Source organism: Pongo abelii, chromosome 17 (assembly GCF_028885655.2).
Source record: "Pongo abelii isolate AG06213 chromosome 17, NHGRI_mPonAbe1-v2.0_pri, whole genome shotgun sequence".
Lineage (NCBI taxonomy): Eukaryota > Metazoa > Chordata > Mammalia > Primates > Hominidae > Pongo > Pongo abelii.
The window spans coordinates 38,476,603-38,497,584 of NC_072002.2; the positions used below are offsets into that span (position 1 = coordinate 38,476,603).

Consider the following 20,982-nt stretch of genomic DNA (forward strand, 5'->3'; position numbering starts at 1 on the left):
AGTCTCGCTCTGTCACCCAGGCTGGAGTGCAGTGGCGCAATCTCAGCTCACTGCAACCTCCGCTTCCCGGGTTCAAGTGATTCTCCTGTGTCGGCCTCCCGAGTAGCTGGGATTACAGGCACGTGTCACTGCACCTGGCTAATTTTTTTGTATTTTTAGTAGCAAAAAATTTCACCATGTTGGCCAGGCTGGTCTCGAACTCCTGACCTCAAGCTACCCGCCCACCTCTGCCTCCCAAAGTGCTGGGATTACAGGCGTGAGCCACTACATTCAGCCTATTCCTAACATTTTAACAACTATTTACTTAATACTACTTGCAGAAAAAAATCCCAAAATGTAATCAGCATATGTGAATGCACCCTGGGGCACAACCATATTCAATTAATTCACAAGAGAATGTTGTAATCTAGTGATTGCCAAACTGTAAGACTATGAAATTACAATACAGTTCCCAATAGGGATTGACGCAGGACCTACCAGTGATGAAGCCTACACAGAAACTGTGGATGAACCACAAATCAGGCTTTGAATTCTCTTAAGGCCAAAACAGAAAGAGAAATACAATCAATTGTGCCCTTTTAATTGTCCACCAGGAAAAAAAAAAACACCAACTGTTCCTTGGAGAAAAGAAACTCCCTCTTTGCCCTTAGCTCTAATTTCTCATCCAGAATTATATAAAGGGGAACAAGAGTATTAGAAGGCAAAATAATCATGTCGTTAAGGCTAATATTTTTTGAAATGCCCTTCAACAAAAATTGAGGGTGTAACTCCAACTTATAATTCAGTGAGGGCCATTTTTCTGAAAAATCAAGAAAACATAGTCCAGGCTATAGCATTCTGACAGTCCAGTTTAACATTAAGATAAGGAATCTTAGGAAATAGACTACTTCTATATTTTCCCAAAATGCGACTTCTACTAAGCAAAATCTTCACAGAAAGATGGACAGCAATTTCCTGTTGAGAACCTGGAACACAGGTATTCTGTGCAAAATCAGAAGATATTTCAATACCCTTGGCCATCTGCTTATCTTATTTCTAAATGTGGCATCCTTTGGTCAAATTGGGAAAGTAGCTTATATAGATGGCCACATCCGCTTGGGCTGTCTAAAGACTTTTCCTAATTCTAGGTGTGTATGATATAGTTGTGCTGTTCTTTGGCATTAAATTTGGAGGCAGTTATCCTGGATTTAGTTCTAAGTTTTGCCCGCTCCTAGCGGCATATGCTTGGGCAAGTAAATGACACTCTCCTCCTGGCCCTAGCGTCCTCTGTAAAATAAAGAATAGATCACTTTCAAACTTTTCTATGGAGGTACTGCAGTGGACGAATGGGTGCTTTTACTTTCATCGGTCTTATATACTGGTATCCACATCCTGCCTCCACTGCCAATAAAACCTCTGAAGACCATCAGACCAGATGTTCTACAATCTAATACCGATTCTGAGACTTTGGGATTTTAAACAACTAGTCCTTAACATAAATACCACAAATAAATAAAATATTCAAAATTAAATAAGTTCTAACACAAGTAAGAAATTTTGGCCAGACACAGTGGCTCACACCCTGTAATCCCAGCACTTTGGGAGGCCGAGGTGGGTGGATCACCTGAGGTCACGAGTTCGTCACCAGCCTGGCCAAGATGGTGAAACCCCATATCTACTAAAAATACAAAAATTAACCAGCCATGGTGGCATCGCCTGTAGTCCCAGCTACTTGGGATGCTGAGACAGGAGAATCGCTTGAACCCGGGAGGCAGCGGTTTCAGTAAGCAGAGATCACGTTACTGCACTCCAGCCTGGGCAACAGAGTGATACTCCATCTTGGAAAAATAAAAATGAAAAATAAAAAGAAAAAGAAATTTATTAAGAATTATGCTCACAAATCATTTCTAATCCAGCTGTTCAGAACCCAGAAAAACAACAACAAAAATCTCCCTCACAGAAACATTATTATAAGTGAGGGCTGATTTCTCAGATAAACTCAAAAAGGCCCAGTGTCCTGAATGTAGCAAATAATTAGGCAAAAGAACAGCTGATGTCACCAGAGCACGGCATGTAGCATGTTGTCACCGGAGCATAGCATCTCCCCTGCCACTGTGTGTAACAGTGTGTCCATGTCTGCAGCCTGGGTGGTTATGAGCTCCCCTCTCCCAGGGGAAAGACATCTCCCCTGCATCTCTCTTGACCACTGAGCACAACCACTGTGCTTCTTGTTATTCCCATCACCACCTACTGCTTCCCATTGGGGTTTCTCTCCTCCAACACACCATGCCACAAACCAGTTTTGCTCCCCTTCTCTCCCTGAATTGTGCACAAGTTCCTTTTAAGATATTTTCGTGAGAATAAAACATGGAAATTGACAGGTTTCTCCTTATTGCATCTGAATGTCACAGCAACCTGTGATGTAGAAAGAAAGGGTCTGCGTTAACGACTCCGTGTTACACAAAAGAACGTGAGCCTTGGAGTAAGTTGCCCTGAGTCAAAGAGCAAGAAAAGGGTCCCTGTTACTGAAACCCGTGCCTGGGGACCCTACATAATAGCAGGTTTGAGTTCTATCATTTATGCCTTCCTCCCTAGCTTTCCCCACACTCTCCCTGGCTCTGTCTTCAGCTGGTCTGCATAAAGAATAACACAGAGCATGAGGTAAACAATGGTGAACCTTTGAGCATCTAAAGAAAACCAGACACAGGTTATCCTGGCTTGTTCCTCTTTGGTGTTGGGGCCAAGGTTCTGAGAAGAAGGAAAAGGGGGAGATGAATATGTTGAGCAGATGGAAAAATCCTCAAAGTGTATGAGAGAGAAAACAAGGGAGACAGAAAAAAGGTGGAAAAGGAAACAAGGGAATGAGGGTCATTCTTCTACTACTCAAGAACAGAAAAGAAAGTATGAAGGAAAAGGAGGAAGAAGGTGAGCAGTAGGTGAGGAAAATAAACAGAAATGCCAAGCAGTGGAAACAGGACGAGGTGTCTCAGAGAAAAAACTTGGAAGTCGTCCAAACCTTCTGTACATTTTAGGTGTTTTAAATGTTAGGTGGATAGTACCTAGACTCCATTCATAAGCAGTCTTCAGGCTGGAAAGATGGAGTCTACAAAAATACATTATTAGAGTCTAAAAAATAAACCAACGGCTAAAGCTAACAGTGATACATTCACGAAATTACAAAATACTAGAACTACGAAATATACAACTAGAAATCCGGACAGGAAAAACTTTGAATTATCCAGGTTCAAAAGACAGAGGATAACAAATGTTCTAAAGAAAAAAATAAAACTCAAAAAGCTGATACAGATAATTGTAAAATTTAATTTTAAAAAAGATGCAATAGATAAGAAACTAAAGACCGTTTTTTGAAAAGTAATCAAAAAAAGCTTTAATGAGACTTATAGGGAGGGACTGAGATTCATTTGAAACGAAATTTCTTTGGAGATATCCAAGTCAGTATTAGAAAAAAGAAAATGGAAAAAGTTTAGGAAAGATATATAATTACAGATCCAACCTAAGTTAAAAAAAATGAAAGAAAATTATGAATACCTTTATAATACATTTCAAAACTTAAAAGAATTCCTAAAAATATATAACTTGTCAAAACTGACCCAAAAAGAAATAGAAAACTACAATAATCCTAGAAACATTAAATATATGTAGTTACTAGTTAAAAAAAAAACTTTACAAAGATAAGGTGGTTTTATAAGAAAGTTCTAAATTTTCAAGGAACAGATCATTTCAATTTTATACAAAACAGCAAAGGAGGGAATACTCCTAAACTCACTTTATGAGGTCAGTATAACCTTGATATTAAACCCTGATGAGGACAGAACAAAAAAAGAAAATTACAAGTCAATCTTACTTATGAACATACATACTAAAATAGATACTAAAATCCAAAGGAAACCAAATTGAGAACAATGTTAAAGATAATACATCATAACCAAATTAGGTTTATTCCAAGTACACAAGGATGGCTGGCTTGGCACTGGAAAAAGTCCAAATATATCATTTACCAGCTTAGCAGATTTAAAAAACCATACAACCCTTTTAATAGACACCAAAGAACATCTGATAAAACTCAACACCCTTTAATGATAAAAAAAATTTTCAACAATATATCAAAGGAAACTCTTTAAATCTGGTAAATGGTATTTGTTAAACACCATTCTTAACAGTGAATCATTAGAAGTTAGAGGTATGCCTTTTTTTTTTTTTTTTTAAATCAGGGATGAACACGAATTCCTACCATCTCAGCTTCTACGCAACATTGTCCTGAAGGCCCTAGCCAGTAAATGAAGAATTACAAAAAGAAATGAAAGGTATAAGAATTGAAAAAAAGGAATAAAATTACAATCATCCACAGATTATGAATGTCTACAAAGTCTATCTTCATCATTTGTTTCCTCACCTCCCTCACACTTACTCCTTTGCATGCTGCAATCTGGCTTCCTCTTATGTCAAGCTTCCTTTTTTTGTTTTTTGTTTATTTTTTTATTTTTGAGACAGGGTCTCACTCTGTCACCCAGGTTGGAATGCAGTGGTGCAGTCTCGGCTCACTGCAACCTCCCCTTCCCAGGCCCAAGTGATCCTCCTACCTCGGCCTCCCAAGTAGCTGGGACCACAGGTGCACACCACCACATCCAGCTAATTTTTTATATTTTTTTGGGAGAGACGGGGTTTCGCTATGCTGCTGAGGCTGCTCTCAAATTCCTGAGCTCAGGGGATCCACCTGCTTCAGCCTCCCAAAGTGCTGGGATTACAGGTGTGAGCCACCACATCTGGCCCTATATGAAGCTTCTAAAACTTCCATCATCAAAGATTTCAATGACCAACCACCATGGCACACATATACCTATATAACAAATCTGCATGTTCTGCACATGTACCCCGTTTTTTGTTTTGTTTTGTTTTTTAGAAAAAATAAAGGAAAAAAAGATTCCAATGACCACCTGGCTACCAAATACAATGGACAAGCTTCAGTTCTTACCTGTCCTCTGGGCGGCTTGTCTCCCTCGATCCCGTGTTCTAGAGTTCCTCCTGCCTCTCCGGCCGCCTTTTCTCAGTCATCTCCACTGGCTCCCTTTCTTTCACTTGTCTTTTAAGCATCAGTATTCAATCTTTTGATTTCAAACTTGTTCAAGCGTCTTCTCCTAGGTAATATTATTCATTCCTTTGACCTCAATTACCATGTTGACTTAGGTGGCTCCCAATGTTAATGATTCCCAAATTTTTATCAGACACCTAAGGACAATCTTACTTGAACATAATAGCATGTCCAAAAGGCAACTCATCTTTCCACATTCCCTCAATTCCCCACCTTAATCATCTCTATACAGTGTGACTTGTGCCATAAACCTGGGTGTCATCTATGGCTCCACCTTCATTCCCCACATTCCCTGCAGTACCAGCTCCTATTCAAGTTGTTTGTTTCTGAAGCATCTCGGCTCTGCATCCCCCTTTCCTTCTCCACAGTCACTAACTTGGTTCAGTCCCTGATTATCTCTCTTGAGTTCCTGCACCTGGTCGTCCTGTTTGCAGGCCTGTGCTTCTCTCTAATCCTTCTCGTAAGGAGCAAATCTCATTAAATCTGATTAAAATCTTTCAGTGACTCTAACTGCCCAAGATATACTTTACAAAGTCCTTCAAAAGGACCCTGCTTCTATCTTTGAGACTGGACTTTCTCTTTATTCTTTCCCTTCCATTCCAGTCTTAAGGATTTGCTAAAATTTACCCTCTTCTGTTGCTTCTGGGTATGTTGCACCTTCTGTAAGAATTTATTTAGTCACCTGACGCCGGTATAAGTCAGATGACTACATAGATTTTAGTCATCTAGTTTTATGAAGACAGACTGGTCTAGTAGTCTCTTATAAGGTAAACAGTCTATAAATAGTTATCAAATGACTCAAAAAAAAGTTACAGAAAGTAATAGACATCAAATCCTCAATGGACCATTATAAAAATGTATAGGGGTTACACCCTTAAGACTCTGAAGTTAAAATGAAAGGAAAATTATGTCTGCCTATATAACTCATGCAAAAATCATCAGAGTACAAGCCAGGCACTGCATTCTATATTGGGAATATGGTACGGAATGAGACAAACACAGTCACATGCAGACTATAGTCTTGGTACCATCGTGAGATAAAAAGATTTATCAGGATACATCTTGAGTCACATCAAGCATGACAAGCCTAACACACACACACACACACACCATGCTAATTAAAACCTTATGTATTTTGTTCAAAAATTCCCCAAAAGTTATCACAATGAAATCCAGCTTCAGTTTACATAAACTTCATTTTATTTATAACTTATGTCTTAGCTGCTTCCAAATTAATTTGTAGCTGTATCTCTGGACTATATATAAAATAAACTGAAAATTTTAGGAATATATGTTGAATAATGTGGACTGAATAACAATTCTAAATTTCTATTTTTAGAGGAATTAAAATATTTCTTATAATTCTCAGAAAGCTGATAAACAGTCATATATTTGAATGCCAGAAGTAGTAAGTTTAGCCAACCTTTTTATAAAGAATGTAAATGATAAACTGTCAAAAATTGTACGTGGAGCTTAGATTATGATGTTGCATAATTATTTTCTCAGTTATGCACAATATTTAAACATGCTCAAACTATTTATAAACTACCCTGAATATCAGTAAGACCTTTGCTTTAATATGGAAAACCTAACAGGCTCTTTTACTTCCCCCCAATTATGCAGGGCTCACAACTGGGGGCAAAGAAATTATACGGGTCACTTTCACTGTCAATACAATCTCCTAAATTTAACCTTTAAAGGGTTTCTAAAGAGGGGAGACTAGAGTCCAGCAACTATATTCAGGCTGATACAAGTTCCTTTAAAACTCCAGTCTGGCAAAAGTAGCACTGGGACAGAGGCTGAAATAGCTCCCTGGTAGTTATGCTCAGATTAAATATCCACTAAACAGACATTGAGTTACCTTGCCAAAGACATCAGCTTAAGGACTAAAAATCAAATTTGATTTGGAGAGGAGATTAACTTCGGTGTGTCCTCAAAATGGAAAGCAAGTTTGCATTTAGACACCCCCCCACCCCACCCCGTTTTCCAGCCTACACATTATTCCACCAACACACATTTCAAGCATTTTTTCTCTCTCGAAAAAGATTCCTGCTAAGCAATGCCTTAATTCAGTCTTTGAACCTAATTAAAATTAAGAAACTTTTAATAGCCTTAATAACTCAGAAAAGCTGTACTAAGCTCTTCTCTGGCATCTTCCTCTCCTTACCACCCTCTCTCCAAACCCAGAAAAATCCAGCACAACAGAAAGCACTAAACAACTAGCCACATGCTCTGAATGCTAGGAAACGTGATTCCCCGCTGGTTTAGGCTACAAAGAAAGCCTGTGAGTAATCAAAAATCTTTAATCAAAACATTAAAGTTAAAAGCCACCTCCCCATTCCCCAACACAAATAGAATTTCCCTTTCTCTCCTTAATCCGCTCATGCACTTCTCGTATTCTTGGAATTTCAGTGGCCTCTGAGCAGCGGATGGTAAGTTCATCTCAATGTCAGCCGGAGCACAGCCATGCGAAAAATCACTAACTTGGAAGGTTATTCAGGACAATAATGTCTTTCACTGTCTTACTCCTCCCACTCCAGCCCTTCTTGACCTAATACCAATATTCAACTGAGAAACACATCAGTCCACGGGCTTTTTCCCCAGGGGCTCTTCCTGCAGGAACCCCAAGGCAGGGAGACCCGCACTGGGAAGAGAGCAGGGTCTCCCGGCTGGTGCGCCCCTCCCCACGCGCCCGCGGCTGCACCCCACTCTGCACACACACGTCCAACTATTCTTGGATCTACTCACAGCCCTGGATCAAGTCTGGCCGCCCTCCCCCGGCATCCTCCGTGGCCCCAGGCTGCCCCGCAAAGCTACGGAGCTGCAAATACACCCACCTACCTGGGCCAGATCCGAGGACCCCGGCTGGCGCGCTCCACCCTGCGCTCCTGGCAAGCTCCAGCGCGAATGCGCTCGGCCTGCTCCTCCTCCTCCCCTCCAGTCGAGCCGAAGCGAGCCGATCCGGGAGGCGCGACCCAGGGCGGCCCGCAAGGTCTCCCTAAGTCACCTTCGCGCAGCCTGCCCCTGGCTCCGGCCGCGCAGCAGCGCCCGCCTTCCCCAGCGAGGTCGGGCAGAGGCGTTGCCCGCCAGCGGCCCAGGACTCCCGCGCCGCGCCCGCCCGGGCCGCAGAGGTCTGCGCTGCCCCTCGGCCGCCGCTGGCTCGGCCGCAGACCCGCCCTCCGGGGCTCGCCGGGAGAGCGCGGGCGGGCGGCGGCAAGGCCTGCGGCGGGCGGCTCCCTGCGCGCGGCGGGCCGCGTCCGGGCCGCTCCTCCCCTTCCCCAGCGCCGCTGGCGGGCGGAGGCGCAGGTAGGGACCGCCGGGGAAGCCTGCACGGCCCTCCGAGGAGAGGTCGGGGACTGCTCCTTGGGCTATGCGTGAGTGCCGCGCTGAGGCGCCTGCGAGGTCCTAGAGCTGCTGTGCGCTCGGCCCTCTCCTGGAGACACCGGCCCTGGCAACTTTTTTTTTTTTTTTCTTTTCTTTTTTTTTCTTACCAGCCCGCCCCTCGGGAAACTCTGGAAAGCAAAGGAATCTTCTCTCCAATCCTGCCTGTCACTTACTCAGGCTTATGCTGAAGCGTTCGCGTTTACGGTTCCAAAACCAAGACTGAAGGGCAGTCTTCACATATTTATTGTTTATACTCTAGTTGGGACACTGAGCAACAAGGAAAACAACGGTATTAATCCTACTACCGTGAAACCTACTTAGGTAAAATTATTCCAGCCAGGCTTGAAGGGCAAAGGTTCAGAGGAGAGGACAACCCACCACCCAAATACCACACTTAAGTGGGATGTTCAGGTTAATGAAATTTATGGTTAACTGTAACACTCTGATGGAGGGAAAAAAATCTTTTTGTTTCAACATGTTTCAAACCTTTCACCTTACTAAAGTGTTTAAATCTGTCCTCATACTTCAGTGAGTTCAGAGTAAAAATGAACAAAATTAAATATTTCTTTCACAAGATCCTAGGTACTTTAAGTCCCATTGAAATCGGTGGTAACTGTAATTGCACTACAGACCTAGAATGTGTTAAAGACCATTCCAGGCCATGCTGGGAAAATTGGGAATGAATGTCAGTGAGGTTTCATGGCAACTTTGTTTTCATTTTTATTTTATTTACTTTATTTTATTTATTATTTTTTTTTTTTTGGAGACAGAGTCTTGCTCTGTCGCCCAGGCTGGAGTGTAGTGGCACAATCTCAGCTCACTGCAACCTCCACCTCCTGGGTTCAAGTGATTCTCATGCCCCAGCTTCCTGAGTAGCTGGGATTACAGGCCTGCACCACCACGCCCAGCTAATTTTTTGTATTTTTAGTAGAGATGGGGGTTTTGCTATGTTGGTCATGCTGGTCTCTAACTCCTGGCATCAAGTGATCCACCTGCCCTGGCCTCCCAAAGTGCTGGGATTACAGGCGTGAGCCACCACGCCCAGCCTCATGGCATCTTTGAAAAGTCAGTTTATTTCTTTTACTTTTTTCACTGAAAATAACTGTTACTGTATTTGGAAAAATCACGTATGGAAAGAGGAGTCCCTGCTACAGAATCTCTCCCTAGGCCCTGAAAATTAAAGAATGAATTCAGTTTATAAAAGTAGTGCTAGGTAGCAAAACAATGAACAACAAATTACCTTCTTGTTTTAAAAGGCAATCTACATGGCCCCTAAATGTGCCAGGTACTGTACCGAAGCACCTCACATAAAATAACACATATATGCGCTCAATTTCAGATGTGGAAACAGAATTCCTAAACATATATTCATTTGTTCAAGGTCGAGGTAGCAGAGTTTAGATCCAGATTGGTCTGATCCCAAAGCCTGAATTTTTTCCTTTGTACATTCATTATTCATTCATTCAAATATTTATTCACCATCTACCACATGCCAAGTACCATGCTACAAAAATAACTAAGATACAGTTGCTTCCTTAGGGAGCTCCAGTTTGTGAATATATAATGATACAATGTGATAAATGCTATGACAGCCAGGAACTCATGGAGCAGCAGGGACACCTCACCTAGCTTTGAAGGGTGGAGCCTGAATGAGGAAATGGTTACAGTCATCCAACAGAGCAACCTTGAGAATTTATCTCACAGAACAGCAATGGGGAACTGTATGCTGGAGTCGGGGAAGACAGAATAAAGGGAGATAGGCAACCAAGATATTAAAAAATCAAACTGAACCGGGCATGGTGGCTCACACCTATAATCCCAGCACATTGAGAGGCCGAGGCAGGCAGATCACTTGAGGTCAGGAGTTCTAGACCAGCCTGGCCAACATGGTAAAACCCCGTTTCTACTAAAAATACAAAAATTAGCCGGGTATGGTGGTGTGTGCCTGTAATCCCAGCTACTTGGGAGGCTGAGGCAGGGGAGTTGCTGGAACCCAGGAGGCAGAGGTTGCGGTGAGCCAAGACTGTGCCGCTGTACTCTAGCCTGGGCAACAGAGCGAGACTCCTTCACACACACACACACACACACAAAAATTGACAGGACTTGATTAAAGATAGGGAGGAAGAAGGAGGATGAACCAAAGCCAGTTCCCATGATCCTGGCCTGAATTACTGAATGGGTGGCAAGTCTATGAGTTGAATGGATAACTCAGTTTGAGACACGTTGGTTTTGAAATGCTTCTGATATAAGCATATGTAAATGTTCAAAAGGCAGCTGGATATATTAGACCAGAACTCAGGAGAAGTCTGAGGTGGAGACATCTGAGTCCTCAGGGAATTCTAGTTAAAGGAGTGGGTGACATCATCCAGGGAAAATACGAGGAGTGAGAAGGTCACTCACAGAAACCTAGGGAATACTAATATTTAATACATAGGTAGATAAAAAAATGCTTTAGAAAGTGGCTGAGGCCAGGCGTGGTGGCTGACGCCTGTAATCACAGCACTTTGGGAGGCCAAGGCAAGTGTATCACTTCAGTTCAGAAGTTTGAGACCAGCCTGGTTAACATAGTGAGACCCCATCTCTACTAAAATACAAAAAATTAGCTGGGTGTGGTGGCGTGCACTTGTAATCCCAGCTACTCAGGAGGCTGAGGCAGGAGAATTGCTTGAACCCGGGAGGCTGAGGTTGCAGTGAGCCAAGATGGCACCACTGCACTCCAGCCTTGGCAACAGAGTAAGACTCCACCTCAAAAGAAAAAAAAAAAAAGAAGGTGACTGAAAGGGAGCTGCTACAAAGGAAGGAGAAGCCAAAAGAGGCAGCACTGTGGAAGCCACAGCGCAATTCCAAAAAACAGGAAGTAGTCACATGCCAGGCCCTTCAGAGGACAAGCAAGACAATTTTTAAATGTCCTTTGATTTAGCAATAAGGAAATACTGGCAAGAACAGTTTCGGTGGACTTGCTGAAAATTAAGAAGTAGAAACAGAAAGTATCACATTTTCAAAAATGGAATTGGAAAAGGATGCAGGGAGATAGACAAAAGCTATAAATAAGGGGGTAGAGAATTCCAAAGAGAGGAGCTATTTTTTGAAGCAAGGTCCCCAGAGAAGCAGAATGGAAGGAGACAGATGCCTCCAGCAAAAGGCTAGAGGAAAGGATAAGAGCAGATGCAGATAAAAACTGGAGTGAAGAGTGGTAGGGAGTGGAGCCATATACAGTGACTGCCTCATGTTTAACAAAGGAATTCTGCTCAGAGTGGAAGGAGATCTGAGGGGACTACAGAGACAGAGGGCCAGAGATGGGTGCAGGCCGAGAAGAGCTGTTAAGAACATTAGGGAACAAAAGATATCAGGGTCACAAAATGACTACAGGACTGCCCGACAGCGCAGGAAATGAAATGAAGGGAAGAGATCATGACTTTGTAGAGCTGTAAGTCCACATGTACACATGATTTCTCTTCAAAGATACCAGTGTCCAGTCCAAAGAAGCAGTACAGAATTCCAACCCTTCAGACGGTTCCAATGTAGGGTCTGAATCTTTCCATTATACCACAAAATTAGTCCCACTCTTTTTTTTTTTTTTTCTTGAGATGGAGTCTCGCTCCGTTGCCCAGGCTGGAGGGCAAGGGTGCGATCTCGCTCACTGCAATCTCTGCCTCCTGGGTTCAAGCGATTCTCCTGCCTCAGCCTCCCGAGTAGCTGGGATTACAGGTGCCTGCCACCACACCCGGCTAATTTTTTGTATTTTTAGTAGAGACGAGGTTTCACCATGTTGGTCAGATTGGTCTCAAACTCCTAACCTCAGGTGATCCACCACCTCAGCCTCCCAAAGTGCTGGGATTACAGGCATGAGCCACCATGCCTGGCCAACACCACTCTCATTCCAGTCATACAGTTGGGTCACAGCTCTTCAGCAGTCAGGAGATTTAACATGAAATATGTATAAAACACTTGATAACTGAGCTTCTACTAACTTTAAATGGGCAGTTCTTACCTTGGAAAAATTGGTATGACTAACATCAAGGAAGCTCGATAGTACACAAAATGAGGAGGGCATCCTCTGGCAAGGAAAACTACAGAAACAAATATAATTCCAGAAACCAGTTTCTGGCATTTTGAATGGAACTCTCAGACCAGGCTAAGAAAAGACCCAGCACTCACATTCTGTTATACTGTTTCTAAGAAAACTACCCTAAAAACAGCATCTAGGTTTTTCTTCAGTAGATCAACCACAAACTTTACAAAGTATTTTATATATTGCCATTTTCTCAACAGCATAAGTAGTTTTTTTGTTTTTTGTTTTTTTGAGACAGAGCTCTTGTTGCCCAAGCTGGAGTGCAATGGCCTGATCTCAGCCCACTGCAACCTCCGCCTCCCAGGTTCAACGGATTATCCTGCCTCAGCCTCCCGAGTAGCTAGGATTACAGGTGCGTGCCACCACACCTGGCTAATTTTTTTGTATTTTTAGTAGAAATGGGGTTTCACCATGTTAGCCAGGCTGGTCTCGAACTCCTGACTTCAGGTGATCCACCCCCCCCGTCAGCCTCCCAAAGTGCTGGGATTACAGGCATGAGCCACTAGGCCATAGCAGTTTTATTTACAAATAAAATCTTCCTACAATAATGCCTCATTTATTTAGAGCTCCTATGAAAACCTCGATTATGTAGGTCATATCAGTACATCTTCAAATAAGCAAAAAACACCCACGTACCACAGAAATAGAAGGCATGAAGGCCTGCACACACTGTAAACCCCCAAGATTCTCACAGAGGGCCAGTTTACTCTGACTGGACATAATTTTATGGAGTTTGGTTATCTAGTTTTCTTTTTAATAAACAGGAGATTAGAAAGAGTAAATCAGAGGCATCAGTATTCCACTGCTAGAGGCAGGTACACAGTTAATTTGAAAAATCAAGAGAGGTAATTTTTAAAAACCTATAAAGAGCAAACAAGAGTCCAAAAAGCATTGGCAGGACCAGGCCATTTAGTAGAAAAACACAGACTCATATAAACATTATCCCCTGAGGGCATCTCTGTATTAAGGCACAGAATAATTATTGACATACAAAAGGCCAATCTCGAGACACCTAGAAAACATAAAATTATGGCCTGACAAGGGTTTGTAAAAAAAAAAATGAAATAAACATAAAATTAAGTTTTAAAGTTTTAGGTTAAGAAGTAAATGTGAAACATTTAGAATAACTGCCCTCAAAAAAGACTAGAATAAAAACAGTGTTGCTGCTGTGGGGGCTGGGGTCACTTACATCTACTGGATCCCTGTTTTGTGCCAGTCCCTACAGAGGTGTTTTACCAATATGATCGCATTTACTCTTTAAAATAATCCCTTTTGGGTGGTCACCATTTTAAATAGGAGATTGTATTTTAAAACTGAGTCAAAGAGACCAAATAGCAGAGCCAGGAATTACAGCCAGGTCTGTAGGTCTTCAAAGCTTATGCCTGCTCTTTTAATAAAATTTCTAGATAATAGAAATGTAATTTATAATGCCAGATAAAAAACGTATTACAGCACATAATTACACCACTCTGACCTCGATTATGCTGTTAAATTCCTATGTTGTAATCCTTATGCATTTGAAAGACTAACTTTAGAAATGCCACTTACCTTTCAAATATTTTGCAGTGCCTTCTCACTGTTTATCTTACTGTTGAGAAGGAAATCCATGGATTCTAAGTGTTTCATGGAGTTGATATTTCATATAATTACTCAGAAGATATCTTAAATACATTCCAAAAGCTTGAAACATTAAATGCTAGTTACTAAACAGAATACTGTGTTCCACGCAGTATGCTAACATACTCTATATATGTAACATTCGTCTACATATAGTTGATACCCACACCCAACTCTGAGGTGTTTATTTTCATTTTACAGAAACTTGTCCCACAGTTGGAGAAAAGTTAGAGAAAGACTGAGATTAAAAATGGGTCCACCAGACTTTCAGACCAGTGCTTCTAAAAGCTTGCTATATGGTTTCCCTTATTCAAAAGATGAAGACAACAAGGTTCAGAGAAGTGAAGTAGCCTTGTCATTTAAACAACAAGGATGGAAACACAACACCATCATTCCAATGATAGTGGTCAAATAAAAGTTCTTTAGACAATGCTACTTCCTCCCAAAACAAGATAAATCCACTGTTACACACATAAAAGCTCCAAGATACTATCAAAAAAGAGAGGCTACAAATGTTAATTAGTTAAGATCTTACAATAACTGTTAACTTTTATTCAGGGCTTACTATGTGTCTGGTACTATGCTAAGTATTTTGCTTACATTATCTTATTTAATCCTCATGATAAATTTAAGAGGCTAAAAGAGGTCAATTAGCCTAAACTTTAGGCTAACACTCTTGCACATCTAGATTTTCACAAAGAGAAAGAATTAGGTTATTTTTTAAGCAGATAGTTTAAAAAATAGAATAGGTTGATTGCTTCAGAAATTAAACATGAACCAACATAACATGTTACTTCTAATCTAATGTTCAGCCTTAAAACCATACATCTCTAGAACAAGAAAGCTATCAATACATCCATCAGGTACCACATAAGAGACATGAGTGAAATGTGGTTTTACAAGGTACTAAATATTTCATGAATCCTATGACATCATATTTTATTAATGTCAAAGATATTCTGAATGCAACCATCCTGTTCAGATTTATTTAGAACACTAAATCATCTGTTATTTAAATAAACTTACTCATGAAATTTGCAAACCACGAAAAATAGAAGTGCTGAGGAGGGATATTTTCAAACAGTATTAAAAAATCAACCATTTGAAATGTTTAATGAACAATTATGTTTTCCTGTGATAGTTAATATAATTCTATTAAAAGACTTTTGGTAAGTTTGTTTTAAATGATTATTATTTCCATATTTGTCTTATTCTCCAAATAAATTAACATGTCGAATTGGTGCTACATATAGCAAACACAGCATTTAAAAATTTGTATATGCTCGCCATGGTGGCTCATGCCTGTAATCCCAGCACTTTGGGAGGCTGAGTCGGGCAGATGGCTTGCATCTAGGAGTTCAAGACCAACCTGGGCAACATACAAAGGCCCATTTCTAAAAAAAAAAAAAAAAAAATCAAAAATTAGCTGGGCATCATGGTGCATGCCAGTAGTCCCAGCTACTTGTGAGGCTGAGGTGGGAGGATCACTTGAGCCCAGGAGGCTGAGGCTGCAGTGAGCCATGACTACGCCACTGTACTCCAGCCTGGGCAACAGAGTAAGACCCTGTCTCAAAAAAAAAATTGTATATGAATTCATAAGGATCCCTTTCTAGTCATGAGAAAATAAAATGTTAGATCTTTACATATTAGAGGAAAATATATAAAAGCAATTTCATCTATCTTCTTTTACCAAAACCTAATCTCTAACCAAAAGGTACAAGTAAACTAAAACAAGAATAAGAAATTTGGTATCTTAATCTAAAATACTGAAGATTAGACATATATATAAAAATTAACAAAATGGAAAAGAAAATCTATTGACACTTGACTTACATTGAAATCATAAAAATGAGGGGAAAAACAGCAAAACAAGAAAAATCCTAATTCTGGCAACCAAAACACATCTTTGTAACTTTTCAATCCTTTGAAAATGAATCACTGATAGCTCAGCATACCACTCTTACTCATATTTGGTTTTCTTTTCTTTTTTTTTTTGGAAACAGGGTCTCACTGTGTCACTCAGGCTGGAGTATAGTAGTGCGTTCTTGGCTCACTGCAGCCTCTGCCTCCCGGGTTCAAGTGATTCTCTGGCTAATTTTTTTTTGAGACAGAGTCTACTCCATCACCCAGGCTAGAGTGCAGTGGTGCAATCTTGGCTTACTGCAACCTCTGCCTCCAGGGCTCAAGTGATTCTCTTGCCTCAGCCTCCCAAGTAGCTGGATTACAGGTGTGCGCCACCATGCCTGGCTAATTTTTGTATTTTTAGTAGAGATGGGGTTTCATCATGTTGGCCAGACTGGTGTCGAACTCCTGACCTCAAGTGATTGCCCACCTTAGCCTCCCAAAGTGCTGGGATTATAGGCGTGAGCCACTGTGCCCGGCCTAATTTTTGTATTTTTTGGTAGAGACGGGGTTTCATCATGTTGGACAGGCTGGTCTCGAACTCCTGACTTCAGGTGATCTGCCCGCCTCAGCCTCCCAAAATGCTGGAATTACAGGCATGATCCACCATGCTCAGCCCTTACTCATATTTAGAAAAGCAAATGGCAAACTGTTGAAGGGTAAGAGAGTGAGGGGAAAGAACACAAAAAATATTTAATCCATTGAGCTTAGTTTACATAGATAAGTATGATAGTACTCTATTTCCTAAATAAAAGTATTTTTTAATGTAAAGACCTTCTGTTTCTAGAATATTTTCACATCTCTCTTATTGAAGTGTCATAACAATCCTGAGTAGATCAATTTTAAGTATACTTATTAAATATGGCTACATCAACAAATTCAAAAGATATGAACACAAGTTATTTCATCCTGCTTAATCAATAATAAATAAGTTCTAAATTTTTGTGACAAATGAAGCTTTCCTTTGTTAATACTAATTTTTTCCTACCTTTGAACAATTTGAAAGCAATGACTTCATGGACAACCACGCATGCAATATCCAAACAATTAGTTTACAAATTCAATTCTGAACTACCTACCCCTTCTTGTTTAGTGAAGAGATTAAGGCAATCAGTCAAAGCTACACAAGTTTCTCTAGAAGCTTCTGAGACAACTTCAACTTTCTGAAGAAATGATGGAAGCATTTCTATAAATAAAAAAATAAATACAGTGAGTGGGATTTTAAGGAATCTTAAGGTAAACTAAGACCACAAAAATACTCTCATATCTATTAACCTCATCTTTACATCTAGCTATCTTAAGCAAAACATATCATGTTTCTTTTCTTTTTTTTTTTTTTTTTTTTTCTTGAGACGGAGTCCGCTCTGTTGCCCAGGCTGGAGTGCAGTGGTGCAATCTTGGCTCACTGCAACCTCTGCCTCCCAGATTCAAGCAATTCTTCTGCCTCAGCCTCCCGAGTAGCTGGGACTACAAGCGCCCGCCACCACGCCCGGCTAATTTTTGTATTTTTAGTAGAGACGGGGATTCACCATATTGGCCAGGCTGGCCACAAACTCCTGACGTCATGATCCGCCCACCTCGGCCTCCCAAAGTGCTGGGATTACAGGCGTGAGTCGAGGCGTCCGGCTTTTTTCTTTTTTTTTTTTTCTTTGAGACAGAGTCTCACTCTGTGGCCCAGGCTGGAGTGCAGTGGAGTAATCTCGGCTCATTGTAACCTTCACCTCCCAGGTTCAACAGATTTTCCTGCCTCAGCCTCCCGAGTAGATGGGACTACAGGCACACGCTATCATGCCTGGCTAATTTTTTTTGTATTTTCAGTAGAGATGGGGTTTCACAACGTTGGCCAGGCTGGTCTCAAACTCCTGACCTCAGGTGATCTGCCCACCTCGGCCTTCCAAAGTGCTGGGATTACAGGCGTGAGCCACTGCACCCAGCCTCATGTTTCTTGGGCATCATTATTAAGCACACACTTTATTTAGGGCACATAAATTGGTACAGAGAAAGAAAGAATGGAGCCTTCTCCTAGAAAGGTCTATACCCTACAACAGGAGTCCCCAGACCCGGGCTGCAGACTGGTACTGGTCTGTGGTCCTGTTAGGAACCGGGCCACACAGCAAGAGGTGAGTGGAGGGTGAGTGAGCATTACCACCTGAGCTCTGCCTCGTGTCAAATCAGTGGCGGCATTAGATTCTCATGAGAGCACGAACCCTATTGCAAACTGTGTATATGAGGGATTTAGGTTGCGGGCTCCTTATGAGAATCTAATGCCTGATGATCTGAGGTAGAACAGTTTGAGCCCGAAACCATCTCCCCACCCCCTACTCCCACCCCTACCCCCGAGTCCGCAGAAAAACTGTCTTCCACAAAACCAGTCCCTGGTGCCAAAAAAGTTGGGGAGCACTGCCCTACAAGAATCACCAAGACAAAAAAAAAAGTTTATAGGAATTAAATAACAAGGTAATGTTTAAGAAAAACAGCTGACAAGAAGGATTGATAGCACTCTTTATAAAACATTAAAATTTCCTTTGTAGATAAGTAATTTTATTCAAAAGCAAGTACTAAAAAGAAACAAAAATAATTCTGTAGTTATCAATGGTGGCTAACATATCTGAAAACAGCATTAACTCTACTTCCTATCTGGACCACTGTTTGGCATAAGTAGGTCTTTGTGCTCTCAAAAATGTGTTCCTATGAAGGTCCAGTACCATTGAGTATGTGTTTAAGTTGGCAATAAAGAAATGGTAGTATCAGTATCTGCCCTGGTCCTCTAAAGAAAATCTTAACCCATTTACTCATTAAAAATAGAAAACAAAAACAAAAACAAAATATTGACAAGAGGAAGGTGCAAAGTGCATATATATCACTTAAAAACAAATAAAATATTATGTCCAGATTAATGCAAAAGAAGTGTACTTAGTTGAAATGGTTTCTGATATTTTGTTAATTATACATTAAGATCCTTTAAATCTGTCCCTCCCATCAAATAAAAATCTTAACATTTAAGAAGTCTTTTCATCAAAAAATAACTAAAAGGTGGGGACAGAACAAGATTTGCTGAAAGACACAAGATTACAGCTAGGGCGAGGCATAGTGGCTTATGTGTGTAATCCCCGCACTTTGAGAGGCCAAGGTAAAAGGATCACTTGAGGCCAGGAGTTCAAGACTAGCCCGAGCAAAAAAGCAAGACTTCATCTCTACAAAAAATTTAAAAATTAGCTGGGCATGGTGGTGTACACCTGTAGTCTCAGCTACTTGGGAGGCTGAGGCAGGAGGATTGCTTGAGCCCAGGAGTTCAAGTTTTCTATACTGCTGTTCAAGACCAGTATGGCCAACATGGTGAAACCCCATCTCTACTAAAAATACAAAAATTAGCTGGGCATGGTGGCGGGTGCCTGTAATCCCAGCCACTCGGGAGACTGAGGCAGGAGAATCGCTTCAACCTGGGATGTGGAGGTTGCAGTAAGTGGAGATGGTGCCACAGCACTCCAGCCTGGGAGACAGAGCAAGACTCCATCTCAAAAAAAAAAAAAAAAAAAAAAAATATATATATATATATATATACACACACACACACACACACACACACACACACACACATATATGCACACACACAGACAGACACACACACACACACACACATATATATGGATATGAAGGCCAAATTATATTTTACCACAGTTTACATCTTACAAAATACATCTTACAGGATAGTTTTCTCTTGTTAGCTTCTTTAATAAAGCCCAACTAATTGAAAATTACCATATTCTAAAACAAATTTGACTTTACAGACTTTATTTTTCATTTTGAACCTCTGATACACATTGTGAAGATTTATTCTCTACTTAGTTGCTAAATAGCAAATGAGATTACCATATGCTACGTGCCATATGACTTAAATAGTGCCTGAACAGATGTCTCAACACGAACTGTGGACCGAGTACTGAGGAGATGTACCAGGAGAAACAGACACAGCCTATGCCTTCCATAAATTTTCCGGGTGATCTAGTAATTTTCCACTTTCAGGGCATAAATGACAGGAAGATAGAAGCATAACTATTCATAGATATAGTTCTTTTATTAAATACCATCATAAGCTTAATCATCCTGTTTTTGTCTGTTTTAGATATTTCATAAACTTTAGATACTTGTTAACATGAAGCAATATAAATTGTCCAAATACATACTTAAGAATACTTACAAGTGTTTGAAAATACTGGTTCTGCAAAGTTTCAAAAAATATTCCAAATATATATATGTGTGTATATATATATAAATAAGTTTTCACAAGAATCCACCATTGAGAGAGTGTCAAATTCTTTTGTCCAAAAGAGTCAAATGTTACTTCGTTTCTTTGACAAGCAAATGTTAAAACAAGATTTTTGAAATGAACTTCCACAGCGGAACAGTTTAAGAATTGCCGAACCTTGCCGTATGCCACACTGCAGTGTAGCACATCAGGGTCCGTTCAACTCACACTGGCACGCTTCTTATAGAATTATGTTTATATAATGTTACATAAAAAAAATTAAAATTGCTAAGCTTCTAGAAAAGTGACCAACTGGGAATCACTGCAAATATGTTTTAGCTCGTTAATATTTAGAGACTAAACTGTCATGAATAAATGCAAGAAGGCCAGTATGTTGCCTTATTTGGCCTGCTATAAGAATCTGATGCTGTTGATTTTCAGGAAAAAAGTTATTTTTTGTACTAAAAACGTTTTTAAAGTCATGAAAGCTGTGAGAAGATCATATTGGAAAAGCTTAACTTTAGAGACATAAAAAGCTCACAATCTGTCATTTTTCATGATTACACTGAACAATTTTTAATTGGGTAAGTTTTTAAAACAGTGGGAAAACACTTGTTTCTTTATGTGAACAAATTAATCCCTTGTACAGACAACCTCCACTGTTATCCTAGT

General features: G+C 40.7%; 2 protein-coding genes across 2 annotated transcripts in view; both read right to left on the reverse strand.

Annotated features, from left to right (window-relative positions):
- OSBPL1A (oxysterol binding protein-like 1A) overlaps positions 1-8,073 on the reverse strand; it is a 110,505-nt gene extending 102,432 nt beyond the window's left edge. Inside the window, 1 exon segment of the mRNA NM_001133772.1 lies at positions 7,931-8,073. The gene's annotated coding sequence lies outside the window, so the exon portion shown is untranslated.
- Positions 1-20,982, reverse strand: part of DKFZP469O0726 (protein) — a 224,864-nt gene that overhangs the window by 94,037 nt on the left and 109,845 nt on the right. The window contains 1 exon segment of the mRNA NM_001135369.1: positions 17,144-17,250. The gene's annotated coding sequence lies outside the window, so the exon portion shown is untranslated.